The sequence below is a fragment of the Dioscorea cayenensis genome, chromosome 5 (genome assembly GCF_009730915.1).
Source record: "Dioscorea cayenensis subsp. rotundata cultivar TDr96_F1 chromosome 5, TDr96_F1_v2_PseudoChromosome.rev07_lg8_w22 25.fasta, whole genome shotgun sequence".
NCBI classification, from domain to species: domain Eukaryota; kingdom Viridiplantae; phylum Streptophyta; class Magnoliopsida; order Dioscoreales; family Dioscoreaceae; genus Dioscorea; species Dioscorea cayenensis.
The window spans coordinates 13,650,649-13,667,514 of NC_052475.1; the positions used below are offsets into that span (position 1 = coordinate 13,650,649).

The 16,866-nt window shown below is 32.9% G+C and overlaps 1 pseudogene; it reads right to left on the bottom strand.

Annotated features, from left to right (window-relative positions):
• Window positions 1–5,523: 5,523 nt before the first annotated feature.
• LOC120261914 lies at window positions 5,524–9,815 on the bottom strand (annotated as a pseudogene).
• Between the last annotated feature and the right edge of the window lie 7,051 nt (window positions 9,816–16,866).

The window sequence follows — 16,866 nt, forward strand, 5'->3', positions numbered from 1 at the left end:
AAAAAAACGCCTATTTCACAGGATTAAATTAAGGGAGGAAAAGGAAAAATTTGGAACTTTTAGAAAGGAAAAGACCGAAGACTATATGAGGAAAATAAAAAGGATGGCTAAAGTTTGGAGGCTTGTATACATATATACATAAATATTTATTTATTCACATTAACCCTTATAATTTACTTTAATTCTATACAACCCTTTATTTCACACAAACCCCAACATTTATTTTTTTATCTTTTTTTATTTCAGCCATGTGACTTATTAATGACTATTTAAAATGTCGTTACTTAATAATTATATTATTTTAATGTAAATATGCCCAATAACAAATTTTAATTGAGGATTTAGTTAGGGTTTTTATTTTTGATGATGTTACACCTGACCTTTCCTTTTCCCTTTTGTTAAATTTAAAAACAATTTTCCAAACAAGCAAAGGATTCAACCCAACCTTTGTTAACCCTTCATTTTTTTTTTTTTCTTTTCACTTTCTCTTCCTAGCCCTAATCCAAACATAGAGAACCACTTTAAAGCACAATGGTTGATAGTGAGTGGGTAGACTCAAGTTCAAAAGTATGCACCCCTCTACTATAAGGTGTTGTTCACTCACTATTGGTATTGAATACTATATCCTAGTGTGGGTCTCATGCAGGAGGAATTATACTCTCCACCTCTCTAGGTTGCATAGCATGGGGGATTTATCATTATGTGGTTATAGTCTCTAATATATCATTTTAGGCGCACGTGATATATCTTCATTTCCTCGAGTGTTAGTCCACCCCACATTATAAATCTCTAGGAGCTAAGCAATCATAACCGATGCATCTCCATACCTACTTGTCTCTTTGACATCCTTAAATGGAGTGTTCTTATCACCAATTTGTGAAAAAAAGTTATAAGCGCTTTATGAGATTTCTCTATTCATTTCTTGCTAAATCTCCCCTTGTTGATCATCTACTAAGTAAGAATAATAAGAAATTACCAAAAGGCAAGGCAATCTTCGATATTTTAGATGGTTTGATTTTAAATACTACAAAAGTAATTTTATTAGTACCCATTATGTAAAAAAAGTTTAGGTTTGTAGGATATGCACATTGTCATATTATTAGTTGGGCATATATGTAAATGTAGCTGTTTTGGATTGTATATATAATTCTCCAAATATTTTCCATACACTTTTATCATTAAAATAAATAACAAATAGGGATTAGGTGTCAGTTTTATTTCTTCACATTCTTTGTTTATCAAACAAACACTTATATTTCCTCATCTTCTTCATTTATCAAATAGAAGTGTGAGTTGCACAAGAAACCTTCCAAGTGAAATTGAGAATGGTAAACCTTAAGTAGAAGCGGGGATTTTATGCACGTTTACTGCTTATCTTTTTTTCCTCATGTTCTTCATTTATTAAACAAAAAGTGAGAATTGCATAGTAAACCTTCACTTAAAAGGCCAATGACCATTTGGTCTATTGGCATCGGGTCCCTTACGTAGGGTGTTCGCCTCGAGTGTCGAGCGTGGCTTCCCGAGTTTGATCTCCATCTCGCGCAAGGTGAAGGCACGGTTCAGTGATGAGTGCGACTCCCCCACGTGTTCGTCTCTGAGTTCCGGCGCTTGTCGCCTTTCCTTAAAAAAAAAATAATAATAAAAAAACCTTCACTTAAAAGTGAAAATAATTAAACCTTCAAGTAAATAAAAGTAAGAATTTCGTTTGAGCATAAATCCACTACTTCTCTCCACCCATATTTATTTAATGATTCTCAAAGCATACTGAAGTTACTCAAATAAAAATAAAATTAAGCTAGTGAACTCTTGGTCCATTAATATCGAAACTTTTATGTAAAATATTTGTGTTCTAGTAAAAATATAGGTTTAAACTTGAGCTCATGCAAAATAAAGGCACAATTATATTGAAGTTTTAATTTTATGCTTGTACACATCCCCTGATGTGGCTTATCAATATTTTAATAATAATAATAATAATAATAATAATAATAATAATAATATTTCAATTTAATTTTTTTAATCACATGAAAAAATTATATACCTATATGGGTTGCAAAATGTCAAAGTCACCATCCAAATAGTAATTGGACTTTTTAAAAACCATAATATTGGTTTTCTTTCGAAAACAATATTCTTTTTTAAAAAATCACAAAGTAAAATCTTTTTGTTTCTTTAAACTTTTATAAATTATTATTATTTTTAAAAAAACTTCTATTTTTTTAACCACATTTATTTTGGAAAAATTATATTATTATTATTATTATTATTATTATTATTATTATTATTATGGTTGAATAACTTGCAGTTCAAAAAACAATAATTGCATTCAAGTACAAAATATTTTATAATATCTAAATTGTTTATATAAAGAACATAAATTATACCTAGTAGAATCAAGGTTTTCATTCATGTGCATATATTTACAAATTGTCAAAATGAAACCTTGATACTAGATAAAAACATCGAGCATAAATTTATCTATAGGAGCCTACACTATACGACAAATAGATTTTAAAAAAATAAAAATTAATTTGCATTTTATTAATAATAATAATAATATTCTTAAAATAAATGTGGTTTTAAAAAATATTATTATTTTTAATACAATGCCTTAAAAAAAATATGTATAACCCAATAATAATAATAATAATAATAATAATAATAATAATAATAATAATAATAATAATTTCCTTAAATAAATGTGGTTCAAAAATATATAAGTTTTTCTAAAAAAAATAATAATAATAATTTAAAAAGGTAAAAAAATAAATTCATTTTTGTGATTTTTTTTTTAAAAAAAAGAAAGGGTGTTATTGAGGCTTTTTTTTTAAAATATTGCTTTTTTTTAATTAATTACTAAAATAGGTATTTTTAAAATTATTTACCAAATTAGGCATTTTTATTTTTTTAATATTAAATTTTAAACTTTTTTAATAGATGTGGGTTCCACTGGTTTTTTAATATTAAAATTTTATTTTTTTTAAAAATCGGCAGGTCCCACTAGTTTTTTAATATTAAAATTTATTTTTTTAAAACTGAGATGGGTCCTACTAGTTTTTTTTAAATTAAAAACAATTTTACACTAAAACCCTTATCATTTCATAAAATTTTTTACAACTAGTTTTATTCTCACTTCTATTTTCACTAATCCCTAACGGATAAGAGTTTTTAGTAATATTTGGTTAAAAAAATTTAAAAAGATAAAAAAATTGTTGTGGTTAAAAATTTTTTTATATACATAAAAATTAAAATTATCTCCAATAATACATAAAAAAATTAAAAATTATCTCCAATATTAGAATAGTCAAAAGATGTAATTGTTAGGGAGTAGGTGGAGAGTATTATCGGGGGTTGATGGGATGAATTATTGGTGTGCAGTGGCCCTACCCCATTCACAAGAGCTATTAGATCAAATTCATCATAACCATCCATTCGTTAGGTGGAGGCCTAAAAATTATCTTATAGTAAAAGATGTAATTGTTAGGGTAGGTGGAGAGTATTATTGGGGGGTTGATGGGCTGAATTATTGGTGGCAAATGGCACCTACCTCATTCATAAGAGCTATTGGATCAAATTGATCATAACCATCTATTTGTTAGGTGGAGGCCTCATTCACTAATCCTAACAATTACATCTTTGACTATTCTAATATTGGAGATAATTTTAATTTTTATGTATTATTGGAGATAATTTTAATTTTTATGTATATAAAAAATTTTAACCACAACAATTTTTATCTTTTAAATTTTTAACCGAATATTACTAAAACCCTTATCTGTTAGGATTAGTGAAAGTAGAAGTGAGAATAAAAACTAGCTGTAAAAAAATTTTTACTGAAACGATAAGGGTTTTAGTACAGAAAATTGCTTTTTAATTTAAAAACCAAGTAGGACCCATCTCAGTTTTAAATAAATAAATTTTAATATTAAAAAACTAGTGGGACCTGCCGATTTTTAAAAAAAATAAAATTTTAATATTAAAAAACCAGTGGAACCCACAGCTATTAAAAAAGTTTAAAATTTAATATTAAAAAAATAAAAATGCCTAATTTAGTAAATAATTTTAAAAATACCTATTTTAGTAATTAATTAAAAAAAAAGCAATATTTTAAAAAAAAAGCCTGTTATTGAAAGTAAGTAAATATTTTGGTTTTTTAAAAAAATCCAGTTAGCAGCACAGCATTGACATGGCTTAGATTTGATATTTTGAAAAACTTATATGAGTGAATAAAGTTATCGTGAGATCATTTTGATTATTAAAAAAAAAAGCTTTAGATTGAGAAAACATCCATAATAAAATTAAAAAGAAAATTAAAATTAGTCTAATGATACCCAATGGAACTTTCTTACAAAAGAAAGAAAAGAAGCAGTTGATAATTATCAATTAAGAAATAACATGTTTGAGCTAATGGCTTGAGTTGAATTAGTGACACGACTGCTTTTCTAGACTCCCCGCAACTCCGCAAAGCCAGTTCTCATTGCCTTCCCACAAGAAAAACTTAATGTATCTTAAATAACTTCAACTTTCCAATGCCAATTATTTAACCATACCTCCAGGCCAAAATAAAGACAGCCATATTGTGGGTACGAATGAAAAATACGGTTCGTAACGCTTTTCAATGAAAATTATGGTTTGTAACGCCTTTCACAATGAGACTAATACCATTGGTCTATGAACCTTCGGTATCTCATAATTAATCATTTATTTCTAAACAAATAATAATGATTTATTTTAGATAATCGTAGCCATATACTTAATAAAATTCAATATATTAATCTTGGAAAACTTTTTAAAAAATAACTAAAAATGTTTTTACAAAAATATAAACTTATTAGTTTTCAGAGATTCGAAAACTTTACCAGCAATGAGTAACAAATAAATGATGATCCAAAATAAAAGACAGTAAAACAAATATTGCAAAATAATAATAATAATAATAATAATAATAATAAGTTCAGAGATTCGAAAACTTTACCAGCAATGAGTAACAAATAAATGATGATCCAAAATAAAAGACAGTAAAACAAATATTGCAAAATAATAATAATAATAATAATAATAATAATAATAAGTCCATTTCTATAAACTTAATAAAAAAATTTGAAAAACTAAGATCCAACACAAGATGATAAGAGAAGAATAATTATATTTTAAATTTGAATTGAATACCAGAAACATTTGTATGAATATAAATACACAAATATGCATACAAGTTGCAAATACCCAAGGGTCAAATCCCCAAATCCATCTCAAACCTGCTCAAATTTTAATTATAAATCTCAAACCCTACACAAACCCTATCAAGGTTTGTTAGCATATCCTATTATGAGTTAAATAGACCAATACCCATCAAATCCATGAAAATCACCATCTCAGAATGCATGTTGAGAATATCCAGCATGCTAAAAATGGCGTCTAACCAATAACAACCATGTTAGGGTACCATATCAAAATACACCATAAGATTAGTATTCCTGCAGAAATTAAACACACATCAGAAAGAACTGAAGATAAGTGCTCAGATTGAAAATTCCAATCACATTAGATGAAATAAGCTGGGCAAAATTAGAGAGCCAAAGATGATGTCATGCATCACAACAAAATATTATGTCTCCTGTTAAGTTGCACTGCCAGAATCATCTACAAAGCAAAAACCAGCAAGACCAGGCAACAAAAAATGACTCATGGCATAAGGCAACTAATATAGAGACCACTAACTTATACAGATGCATCCTAGAAACCTAGATGGTCAACGGAATATACGGTAATATGTACTTGATGTAAGCTGTGCAAAGAAGCAAACCATCATCATTCTAGTCCCAACCACTAGCAATGATCGTCCCATTGCCAAAGCTATAGTTTTGGGGTGGTTGGGGTTGGTAACTAGCGCCACCACTGCTGCCTCCGTTGTATGAATGTGAATATTGACTTCCACCTCTGCTTGAAACATCCCGACGATAGTCATGCCCCCCAAACCTCTCACCACCACCAGAGCGGCGGGCTTTACCCCCTCCATGAGAAGACCTTTGAGCACAACAAAGAAGCCAATCAGGAACCTCTTGGTTTGCTTCCTGCATGAGCTCCAACAGAGACTTCGCAAGGGGTTGATTCCCATCACTGAAGAATGCAGTAGCCAAACCAGACTTCCCCGCACGTCCTGTCCGCCCAATGCGGTGAACATAATCATCTATATCTTTAGGTAAATCAAAGTTAATAACATGACCAACATGGGGAATATCAAGACCACGTGCTGCAACATCAGTTGCCACCATGATTGGAGTGACACCACTTTTGAAGGACCTCAATGCTTGCTCCCGCTCCTTCAACAATACAAGCAGAACAATATTGATAGTCATGCACCAAAATCAAATAACAAAATAAAATTTACTCTAGCAGATTGATTTTGCAACTTGAAACTATTACCCCAACATAATTAAAGGCTGCTCCAAGTTAATGTATTGACGATATGTCATTTAACTTGAGATTAGGGTCCAATAAGACAATACACCACAGAGAGGGTTATCAAACAGTACAATAAATTATTTGAAGTGGCATTTCAAATGTGCCTAATTAAGTAATTATTTTTTAATTCCAACAACTCCTAGAATGTTCAGTGATTCAGTGAATGGTCAGTATGGCACTTCAATAAATTATTTGACGTGCCATTTCTTTTAATTATATCAGTGAAGTTTGAATAGGCCCATTATTTCAGTACTCGCCATTTGAATCTTACTTGTTCAGACAGTTTGAACAAGCATTTTGCTGCTGAAGTGTTTGATCATTAAAATTTGTATAATTTAAAATTTAACTCCAGTAAATTTCAAAACAGAATCAAAAGAAAATGATAAAATAGTTGATCAAGCCAACTCACTGGTTGAGTTCTGTCTCCATGAATAGCAGTGGCAGGAAATCCATTCATACATAACCAGTGTTCTAATGAATCAGCACCTCTTTTGGTTTCCACAAAAACTAACGTCAATGCTTGCTACCATATACATAAAAAAAAGAGCCATATTTAGTGTCAGATCATATTAAAGAAAAAGGAACCATAACTGAGAAATAGCAAGGCCCTTAAGTTTAGCAACATCACCTTGCCATAGATACCATTTGCTTGTTGAGCATGAAGAAGATCCATCAGATGGCTTCTCTTATCTATATCCCGAACATATTCAACCCTCTGAGATATTAAGTCCGTGCTAGAGCCAATCCCTTCCAACAGCTAGAAATATATAATTTGAAAGAAAATCCGAAGCTAATCTCTGCAACAAAAAAAATAACAATAAATAAAAATATCACCAAACAAAAATTTGAAAGCAACTATATTAAGCAAGATTAATGCATGCTAATAGGAACAAAGACATCTTGCACATTTTTAACTGATGAAACAACACCATCTTTTAATTATCTGAAGTAAATCAAATTAAGTTATATGCAACAAACAGAATTAACAAGCAATATATATATATATATATATATAACTAAGGAACTTATGGCACAAAATAATATTGCAATTGAACTACTAAAATCTCCAAGAAATCCAGCACAACAAATGAAAAAAATGGAAGGGCTGTGCTAGATAACCTGTATCTCATTTGGAAAAGTTGCACTAAAGAGCATTGTCTGCCTCATGCCTGGAGGAGGCATGCCCAGTTGTTCTACTATCTTACGAATCTGAGGCTCAAAACCCATGTCCAACATTCTATCAGCCTCATCTAATGCCAAATATTTAATTGCCTGAAGAGAAACTCTTGCTCTCTCAATCAGGTCCACTAGCCGCCCAGGTGTTGCAACAAGTATGTCAACACCTTTCTCTAAATCACGCAACTGCAAGAAGAGAAAATACACCCAGCATAAGGATAAAACAATGTTTGAATAATTTAACATACTACCAAAGAACAACACAGGCAACCAAAAAGGTGATCAAGAAATCTATGCAGAATGACAATAAGAAAAACAAAGATAATGAAGAAAAACTAGTCGATGAAAAAGTAATCAGTCAACAGCTCCATACAAGGACCTTTACCAAGTGAACAAAAAATCATCCACATTTTCCCAAAGTCCACTGGGGAAAACACCCAAGTTCCCTTTCACCAAGGCTAAGATAAAAGAACAGAGGACTTTCACTACAGACAGAGACAACATTTGCCAAAAATAAGTTCTTCCCTGTCATTGCTGATTAGAATCATCTTAATCGTTGTACAATCCTTCATCAGAAATAATTCTTAACTTCTCATAAGCAGAAATCAACATTAAATAAACAGGCAGACACATTTGACCTTTAAAAAACACCAAAAAAAAGTAAGAGTTGGGTCACTTAGGCCTCAGAATTACATTATACCTTCCACACCAGATTATAAAGGATAATACAAAACATAGAGCTCAATGTAACAAAAAGTTGTGAAACATACCTGATGATACATGGGAGCACCACCATAAGCCACAGCAACCTTAATCCCAGTCATATAAGAAAACTTCTTGACTTCCTCATGAATCTAAACCATACAAAAGCAATACACTCACAATGTGTATTATAAATCATATATAGAGATAACAATTAATTTTAGACAATGCGAACCTGAGATGAGAGCTCTCTCGTTGGGGAAAGTATAAGCGCTATTGGATAGGCCATTCGAGACTTGCGAACCGGTGGTCTTTGGTTCAGACCACAGTGCCTGAAGACACCGCTGATGATTGGGAAGCAGAATGCCGCTGTTTTCCCAGAGCCAGTCTGCGCGCAAGCCATGAGGTCCCTTCCGGCCAATGAAATGGGAATGGCGTAGCGCTGCACTGGGGTCGGCTTCACATACTTGCACCGCTTGATATTCTCATTCAAGGCATCACCAAGATCGATCTCTGCAAATGTGTTCACCGGCTGAGGCACGTCCGTGCCGCTAGTCTCCACCGGAATGTCATCATAAGCGTCAAAGTTGATTCCCGCACCATCAGAGAACCCCAATTCGGATAGCTTCTCAACGATCTCGAAAGGGCTTGGCTCAGGAATGCGGGAGCGGTGAGAACGAGAGGACCCGATGAAGTCACGGCCGGCTGATGAGATCGGGGAGTATTCCGGCGCGTCCGCCGACAATGGCTTGTTGCGGAGAGCTGGTGGGATGTAGGAAGGCCTCGTCGGACGTGGAGGAGCACTAGCAGCCACTACCACCTCCCCCACCATTTCATCAGCCCAAGATGCAGCCATCACGCAGGGAACAAGAGAAAACCACAGAAACCCTGGATTCAAAATCAAACAAACAACATTCTCAAAGCCTTAAAATCCGATTCCAGCTCCAAAAAACACCAAAAAAACAGGATCCAAACCCTGGAGACCTCTGCAAATCTCCGTCAACTCACAAAATCATACAAGAAAAATAGATTAATAAAAACAACAATTCCCAAAGATCAAACATTCAAACCGCACAAAAACAAACGCCAAAACCCCCGAAAACAAAACAACAAAACCAAAAAAGTCAAAACCAAAACCAAACAAGGTCCAGAAAAAACCTAGAAAAACGAAAACGCCGAAAACCCAAGAAAGAAAACCATCTTACCAACAAAAACCAGTACCAGCCACCTCGGATCACGAAACAAAACCCCAAATGCCAGCAAAACCACAACCCCGATCACAGAAAGAAGAGAAATCCTAGCTCTAGCTTCCCCAAATGGAGAAACCCTAGATGGAGATCGCTCTCTGAATCCATGCTTCGCTGGAGAAAAAGAGAGAGAGAGAGAGAGAGAGAGAGAGAGAGAGAGACCTAAAAATGGGAAAATAGCAGAGAAGGGATTCAAAAGGAGCAGGCCAAAACCTCGTGGAGCTCGAAAAAAACCTTGTGATTAAGACGGTTAGTTGGGGACTTTAGCGTAATTACATCAACCACTGAATGGTTTCCTCGGTAATATAAGAACATATGAGGGTATTCTTGTAAATATGTCCTTTCCATTTCCCGCGCGTGATAGAGATGGTGATACTGACGTAACAGCTGGTTTTTTTCCGGACTTTATATTTAACTAAAATTATCTCACTCGATAACTTGTCGATTATTTATTGCTTACTTTCCTTGACACGTGGCAATGTCACCAATAAGGTCGTTTTTTGTTTGAGGTTCTTGAAATTATATTGATTGTCAGTATTTTTTTTTTTACAAAAAAAATGTATACATATTTTACTATATTTTACATTTTGATTTAAAACATTAAAAAAATATATAAATTTGTATTAAAAGATGCATTTATAAATAATGATTATGTTTAAACATTACTACGGTATTTAAAGAAACGAACAAAAAAAATTATATATATATATTTAAGTGATGAGTAAAAACCTTATTATAAATCTATGTATTTATTTATTTGCTTTAATAAGTAAAAATATACTGTGGTCCAAGAAAATACAAAAAGGCAATAAACACAAACAACGTGGAGTTGGAAATTTTCTTTTATTATTAAAAAAACTTTAATAAACAATAATGATAGGTTAAACACTAATCAATAATTAAAATATGTAACCTTGATTATATAACTTTTATTCTATTTACTTATCATGATGTTGAATTTGCCTTGATCTGTTATAAAAGTTTTGCATCCCATTCAAATGTAAATTTCAAAATTCATTCCAATTACAATAGTAAAACTTTCTTTTATGTGTTTGTTGGAGAATAATTAGGAATAACTTATTCATCCCAGCTAAGATTGTAAGCAAATTAAGCTTGGTTATTAATGATGCTCTTATTTGGCTTGAAAATATACTTATAAACCAGATCATCATTTAAATAGGAGTGAAAATAAAAATAGAAATGAAAATGAAATATGAAATTGAATTGAATAAACATAGTTTATATATCTATTTCTAGAAAAACACCCTGTATATTATGAGTTTATATGGCAAATAATCACCTTAATTAAATTTTTAATAATTTATATATGTGTATATATATGTATAATGTGGCATGCGAGTCAAGTGTCTTAACACTTATCTATGACAAATGACAAAATTTTTATTATTATGTTATAATAAAAAATTTAAAATCTATTGATGAAAGGGTCATCTTTTGTCATCAATCAAAATCATGAGTTTTTCCATATAATCAAATTATTGGATAAAATAACATTTTTTACTGCATGTTTAGTAACACCATAATATCATAGAAATTTTATATTTTATTGGAAAATTTTATTACAAGCCATCTCAATTTTTTTTCTATTATAGGGATGATTCTCATGAAATTTTAAGTCCCACAAAAAATTTAAACAATTTCTTCATTAACCGTATGTTTGATTTGTGGAATGAGGATGGAAGTAGAGGTGGGCACGGGCTGTCCGCCAACCCGGCCCGGAACCGGCCCACCAAGTCACTGACCCGGCGGGCCGGTTTATTGACCCGTAACCGGCCCGTACTGTAGACGGGCCGGTTACGGGTTGAGCTTCTCCCAACCCGCCGGGCCAGGCCCATATAAGAAACAGGTTGCAACCCGGTTCCCAACCCGCCGGGTTGACCCCGCGGATTGGGATCCCGTTAGCCGTTGACCATTATTTAATATTTTTTTAAAAAAATTTTTCAATTTTTGAATTTTCAGAAATTCATATTGTTTTTTAAATTCTTATAAATTTCTATATATACCCCCACCCCCTATTATTTACTTTTTACCAATTCTTTTACTCTTTCCCAACTCTCTACTCTCATACTCTCTTAATCTCCTACTTTCATTCTCTCTTAATCTCACTCTCTCAAGACATATTATTTGGATTCTTGGAGTTTAATTATTTGAAGTCAACATTATCAATATTATTATTAAATTGACACATTAAAAAAAAATAAGAGAAAACAAAAATAATATGAGATATGAAATTAGGTTTTAAAAAGATATTATGGTAATTTCTCAAATTAATAAAGGGTATTTTGGCCTTTTCATATGCATTTAAAGTTTAAAATATTTGTTGAATAATTCCACCCCTCCAAAAGACCCTGATTTGGAGGGATGGGATGTGAGCGGTTTGGAGGGGTGAAGCACCCCTCCAAACTCCTCCTCCTTACTCCCTCAACCAAACAACCATCACTCCTCCTCACCCATTGCTACCCCTCCAAAATCCTCCAACCAAACAAGGGGTAAGGCTTATAACTCTATATGCTCATCTAAGTATTAATTCCAAAATAGGTAGACTAACTCTTTAACCACACTAAGAAAATAAATTATTATAAAAAATTCATATCACTGATGAGCAACTCATGAGATAATTTTATCCAATCATCGAATTTGATGATACATCCATAGCATGCCAACTCAACCACTTCGAATAGATTAAAATATAATATTGCATCACCTAAATCCTGATAACAAGATAGGGCACTGCAATGAAATGATAGGATTCTTCTAAGCAATCCATATCTACACAATGTACCCTTCTTGTATAGACTACCTTTCATGTATGGAGTATGACATTCAGTGATTCACATACAAAACATGGTCCAAAATGTAGTCAAGAATGTACACTGATAGAGTTTAATTAATATGGGTTAGGGTGTCTTTAATATAGGTTTCAAAAGTCAACAACTATTTGAATCATTTAACATAAAATTTAATCCCATGATTAAACAGTGAGTTTATTTAAAAAGTAATATTTTAAAACTTTTGAAATCTTTCTATAATGAAAGAATCCACATCACTTTGCAACAAACTTTAAAAACAATAATAAGCCATATGTATATATTTTTAGTTAGTTTGAAATGTTGCTCTTTGGACTTTTTTTAAAAAAAAATATAGTTTAAACATGAATATCAAGCTATATATATATTTAGTTAGTTTTAAAATTTTTTTAATAAAATCTGAGTTTATATTTGGATAATTATTTTAGGAATATTTTTTTTTTAAAACAAATAGTTTAAAAATAACCATATTATCTTTAATATTTTTATGTAAAAAACCTTAATAAAGAAAATTTTTATTATTAGTTTTTTTACGGAAAATTATTGTTTACCCCTCATGAATTTTAAATCTTCCCAAACAGCCCCTGAAAATTTTGAATATCCCGGGCATCCCTTTCGCTATTGCTTCACTTGCTTTTAGCCCCCTGCAAGACACCTAGGCATTGTCCATGTTGTGAAATTCCTTCTATGCCCTTGAAATTGGTGGGGAAAAAACCGCCCAATCACATCATGTCAAACCTTTTTGCATTATTTTTGCATTTGTTTTCTCAAACAAAGTTTGGAAGACTCATCACCTTGGATTGTTAGAGTTTTCAATTCCTTTCCATTTGGTCTGTTTGATTCGAGTTCTGTCGGTTGCCCAATAAGGTGAGAATTTCTTCCTTTAACTCACATTGCTCATCCTGCAAGAGAGAGTAACAATTTATAAAAATGTAGGTTTATTATGGAGGGTTTTTGTGCTATTGCTAGATACAACGGGGAGGGACGAGTGCTAGTGTTCACGGCGCTGACTTTTTGGGAATCAGTGTTAGCGGAGATATGTGAGCGATGGGGTCTAGATGGACATAAAACGGTTTATCCGATAGAAAACGAAATTGACTTCCAGCCTATGTGTCACATATACACCCTCTTCAAATGCATTGCAGTTGATCTAGTAGTTGAAACAGATGATGTCCCATTGTTGCATGCTACTTAAAATGATTTTTTCTCGTTGTAAAGTTCTTCTCCTTTATGATTTATTTTTACATAGTCGTAGAAGTTAATTATTGCCTAATTATCCCAGTATCCTCATTAAATCATATGTTTTTCCTTAAATAATCCAATTTCCGCTTAAACCATATGTTTCCGCATAAAACAAAGCAAGACAATAATAAGCTTTGCTTTGTTATCCATTTCCCATCCCAGTTCCCTTTTAAAATTGTCCAGTTTCTGTTTAAAGTTGTCCAGTTTCCCTTTAAAAATATCCTTTTCCGTTTAAGATTTTCATGTTTCCTTTTAAAATATTATTTTCCCATTTAAGTTATCTAGTTTACATCTAAACTTTTGGGTTTTCGCTTAAAATGTTGACGTTTTCCGCTTAAACTGAAGTCTTGCACGAATTCGGATTCTGTGAGCTTATCCGTTCTACCTCATGGCACCTCTGACGATGTGTCATGCCTTCCTTCCTTGTTAGATCAATCTGAGGTGTTGTCGTTGAATATCGGATAATGTTTTGTAAGTGTTGAACATTTCAGAGACGCACTTCATAATTTTGCTATCAAACAGAATTTCGATTTCAAATTCATAAAAGAATGAAAAACACTGGATGACTGTAGAATGCGCTGTTGTTGGTTATCCATGGCACCTTTATGTATCAAAAGAATATAATAAGAATACTTTTAGAATCAAGACAATGCACCCGGCATACACTTGCGGTGGTGGAAATGGATCGGTGTCGCATCCGAAAGCTTCCAAAAAATGGGTAAGCACATGAGTCATTCAGAAGCTCAAGGAACAACCCTTGTACAAGGCCATCGACATTCAGAAGGACATATTATGAGAACATGGTGTCCCACATTCCATACAAGAAAGCTTGGTTGGGTAAAGAGTATACTCGGATGATCCTCGACGGCAGCGGCATCTCCAGGTATGATTTGTTGCTTTGGTACATGGATAAGATGGTTGAGACAAACCCCGACAGTGTTGCGATTGTGGAAAGAGATAGTGAGCGTTTTAAATATGCATTCTTTTCTTTTTGTGTGTGTATCATTGAATTTAAGAGGGCTTGTAGGCCACTGTTGTTTCTCAATGGTACTAACCTCCTTGGAAAGTATTGGGGTACTCTATTGGGTGTCACAGGCAAAGATAGAAATAATAGTTTTTTCCACATCCCCTTCAGCATTGTAGACAATGAGACCCATACCAATTGGATGTGGTTCATTTTCGAAGTTAGGTGATGCTTTATACGATGTAGGAGATTATGAAGAGATAATTACATTTGTGTCAGACAGGTTTAAAGCCCTTGTGAACGCTATTGCAAAGGTCTTTTCCTTCTTCCCCACATGCATATTGCCTCTGACACTTGGAGGCCAATTTTATGAAAGCTAATGTTAGACTTGGGAAGGCATTGAAGGAGGAGTGATGGTCCATATACTTTCGTATTGCATGGGCATCCACGGCTAAAGAATTCGATGATACCGTGAATAAACTATAGGCCATATCACCCGAAGCCTATCACTGGTTGATTTATAAATCAAATATGTCACATTGGTCAAATTATCTGTTTAAATGTGAGCATTGGGGCGAGATGTATTCAAATATCGCAAAGTCGTTCAATGTATGGATCAAAGAAGCTCGGCATTTACCGGTAACGAAAATGGTCGACTCTATACGGTATTTGAATGTTGATTTTATTTAACGCTTAAAAATAATTTTAATCCTTTAAACTTGCTTGTTTCTAATTAAATAATGTTTTTTATGTTTAACTATAAAGGTAATTGCTTAATGTAGTTTGTTATCATTTAAAAATGTTTGTTTCCGTTTAAATTTCAGTGTCTTGACTTAACAGTGTTTAAGTATATGTGTTCTTTGTCATACAGTTTAAGCTAATGCGCATGTTATGCACCTGCCGTGAACAAGCAAACAAATGGGAGACCTACTTTTGCCCCAACATACATTCGAAGGTAGAGCTACTTGTTGAGGAAAGCCAAAATCTCCGTGTTAGTCGATGTGTCGATGATCGTTATGAAGTGATTGACTAGTGCAGCAACTCCATAGATCTATTGCGTAAAACTTGCTAATGTCGTAGATGGCAAGTTTATGGTATCCCGTGCAAACACGCTAGCGCCGCAATAATACAGATAGATGCTAACATTCATCGATTTATTAGCAGCTAGTTCACCATCGACAATTACAAATTAGCGTATAAGGAAGATATTTTCCCCATACCCGACCATGACAAGTCTATAGAGGATAATCAAGAACTACGTTTGTGTCTGTCTGTCATGAGAAAAACAACTTAGGCGTCCTAGACGGAAGAGGATCAAGTCGCAACCATCTGAGGTTCGCGAGTTACGTTGCAGCCGACAACCACGCGTCCGGTCACAATTGTCGATCTTGCAATGAAACTGTCACCGACTAGGCATTAGAAATAATCTTATTTACGTGTCATTCTTTGATCTTTAAACAATGATTTTGATATTTAACAGAGACACTGAAAGTTAAACAGAAACGCTTATTCTCAAATCTTAAAGGTTAACATAAAAAGTTAAACAGAGACATTGATTTTTAAACAGAAAAAACTGAAAGTTAAAAAGAAACACTGATATTTAAACAATAAAATTGAAAGTTAAACAAAGAAAGACAAGTATATAGACTTTAAACGAACACAAGTAAATTTACATGAGAAACCTTTCCATGTCAGTGGAAAACAATGAATAGAATTTAAATTATAACAAAAAAGTATTTTACATTTGAAAACAATATTAAGTCAACTCTGTTTCCTCCACCTAATCAAAGAATCGCATTTCTTAGTGATGTCGGCTGCGCTCTCTTCCATAAGTATGCGGGTAACATACTTTAATCTTAAAAATTGAACGTCCATTTGCGGTAGGCATAGCTTTTCATCGTCAAGTATATGTTCGATAAACCGCATGACATAGATGGCACAATCGATACTTCCTCTTTTCTGTCATGGGGTTTCACTGTCGTGAACTAGTGGGTACTTTAAAGTCACCGTCTCGCCGAACTCCATATTGATATAATAGTAAAATAGTCTCCGTTGTCGAGATATACAATTTGAGGTTAGAATCCCGATTAATAAAGTACTATTTATGAAGCTCTATTTATCAAAGAACTTACCATTTCAAACGTGTCTCTGTTGTACTCCTCACTTTGCCATGAAGAATAATACATGTATTCTTGTTTGTCATTATTAAGAACCACTACATGGAAGTAGCCATTCATAATTATTG